Raw genomic sequence first — 2,500 nt, 5'->3', positions numbered from 1 at the left:
CATTTCTGACAGGGCGCATGAGGGCGCATTGGAATTTGAGAGGGGTTTTATTTCTGGGCGCATGAGGGCGCATCGCATGTCAATGGGTTAAGAAGGTTAATTATAAAATTTGTTAAAAAGGTATGTCTATACAGGTCTTAAAGTCTGATAGCAAGCTGCTCTCTTTTATGTTGTTCGGAAGAGAGTTCCATGGAGTTGGTGCTACAAAAGAAAAACACCTGTGACCATAACTTACTAGCTTGACAGGTGGTACTTTAAGTAAGTTTTTGAAGGAGGACCTCAGATTTCTGGTTGGTACATAAGGCTTCAGCAGTTCAGTGATGTAACTAGGGGCTTGTCCGTTGAGCGCTTTGAAAGTCAAAAGTAATATCTTGTAATCTATGCGCTGGCTAACTGGGAGCCAGTGAAGCTGCTTCAAAACAGGTTTGATGTGGTCATACTTTCTTGTACGAGTGACAACACGAGCTGCAGCATTCTGGACATTTTGTAGACGATCTATCAGGAATTTGGGTAATCGATATAGTAGCGAGTTGGTGTTATCTAGCTTAGATGTAATGAACGCATGAACTAGTTTTCAGTATCTGCTAGAGATAAGCAGTCTCTTATGTTGCTAATGTTTCTAAGATGGAAGAAACAGGCTTTGCAGGTACTGGTAACATGCTTATTTAGTGACATGTGCTCATCAAAGATAACTCCAATGTTCCTTGCAGAGGGAGATGGCTCGATCCGCTCACCAGACACATCAACATACTCTATTGACGGGGGTGGACGGTGTCGTGCACTCAAGATCAATAGCTCCGTCTTTCCTCTGTTTAGTTTCAGTTTATTGCACACCATCCACGAGTCTATCTCAGAAACACACGCCTCTATTTTTGCTATAGAGCTGGGTAGTTCGGAGGGGGTGGGCTTGAAAGAGAGATAGAGCTGGGTGTCGTCGGCGTAGAAATGGTAATTAAGTCTGTGCTGTCTAATGATGTCCCCAATGGGTGAAGTGTATAATAAGTATAGAACCGGACCTAGTACTGATCCCTAGGGGACACCATACCGAAGTTCTTTCATCTTTGACTTGTTTCCATCAATTATCACAAACTGTTTTCAGTCTTGGAGATATGATCGAAACCATTTTAGCACATTTCCTTTTACTCCATAGCGTTTTTCCATTCTTTCCAGTACTAGATCATGGTCGACTGTATCAAACGCCGCAGACATGTCTAACAGTAACATGAAAACACATTTTTGATTGTCTATTTCGAAGAGAATGTCATTTTGCACCCTCAAGAGTGCAGTCTCTGTGCTGTGAAAACGCTTATACGCAGACTGAAAAGATTCCTCTAGATCATTATCACGTAGGTGATCACTCAATTGACAAGAAACTGCCTTTTCAATTATCTTTGATATAACCTTCAGATTTGAGATAGGTCTAAAATTTGAATAATTTTCGGAGCTCAGGTTGTTCTTCTTCAACTTCGGTTTGATCACTGCTTCTTTCAGTGCAAAGGACATTGATGCTGATTAGAGAGACATGTTCACGATGTTGGTTAAGACAGGTAGAAGGTCTGATTTACATTCCTTTAGAATAGATGCCGGTATAGGATCAAGATCACAAGATTTTTTACCGATAGTGTCTACAAAACCTTCAATCTCTCTCTCTGACATCACTCTAAACTCTTTGAATTTGGCATGACAAGGCTGTTTGTTTGCTTTGCAGGACTGGGTATTAGAAGTCGCTTCATTGGATAGCTCTGTTCTTAGTGTCGCTATCTTCTTGTCGAAAAAGTCGGCAAAATTGTTTGTAAGCTCAATCATCGAGGGTCAGATAGCGTCTCTCTACTTTGCAGTGTAATAGCTTGTTGACTGCGTTGAAAAGAACTTTTGGATCTGATGCATTCTCTGAAATAATAGATGAGTAGTATAAAGCCTTTGCATCCTTAAGCATTTTATTCACAACCCGGCACTGGTTGACATATATTGGTCTGTCGACGCACAGTCTTGATGATCACCAACGGTGCTCCAGCTTCCGGCGTTTTCTCTTAGCATCACTAATACCCTTGTGGTACCATGGTGCTGATGGGCGGAGAGTTATCACGCGTCGTTTTAAAGGGGCATGCCTTTCAAGTGTTTGCGTTAGTGTGTTTTCGTATTTTTCAATGAGACCCGTAAGATCAAGGGTGCTAGTTGACAGAAGGTTGGACTGCTTTAGGTCATCATTAAAACTGCTCATATTTACCGAGCACAGTTTACGATAACTAATTTCCTTTTGTTCCAGGGGTGGTTTCTTTAGGCGAAGCTTGCAGTGTACAGCAGAGTGATCGGACAGCATGGGATCCCGTATTTCAGTGCTATTTACCAGTTTGTCCTCGGCTCTAGTTATAATCAGGTCTAAGGTGTGGCCCTTCTTATGGGTGGGTCCATTTACATGTTGCACTAGACCAAACGATTCTAAGATGTTGTTAAATTTGACAGTATCCAGATTGCTGATATTATCCACGTGATAGTTGAA

This window comes from Pocillopora damicornis, chromosome 13 (genome assembly GCF_964200805.1).
Source record: "Pocillopora damicornis chromosome 13, jaPocDami1.2, whole genome shotgun sequence".
Classification (NCBI taxonomy): domain Eukaryota; kingdom Metazoa; phylum Cnidaria; class Anthozoa; order Scleractinia; family Pocilloporidae; genus Pocillopora; species Pocillopora damicornis.
Note: the sequence above shows the minus strand (reverse complement) of the source record.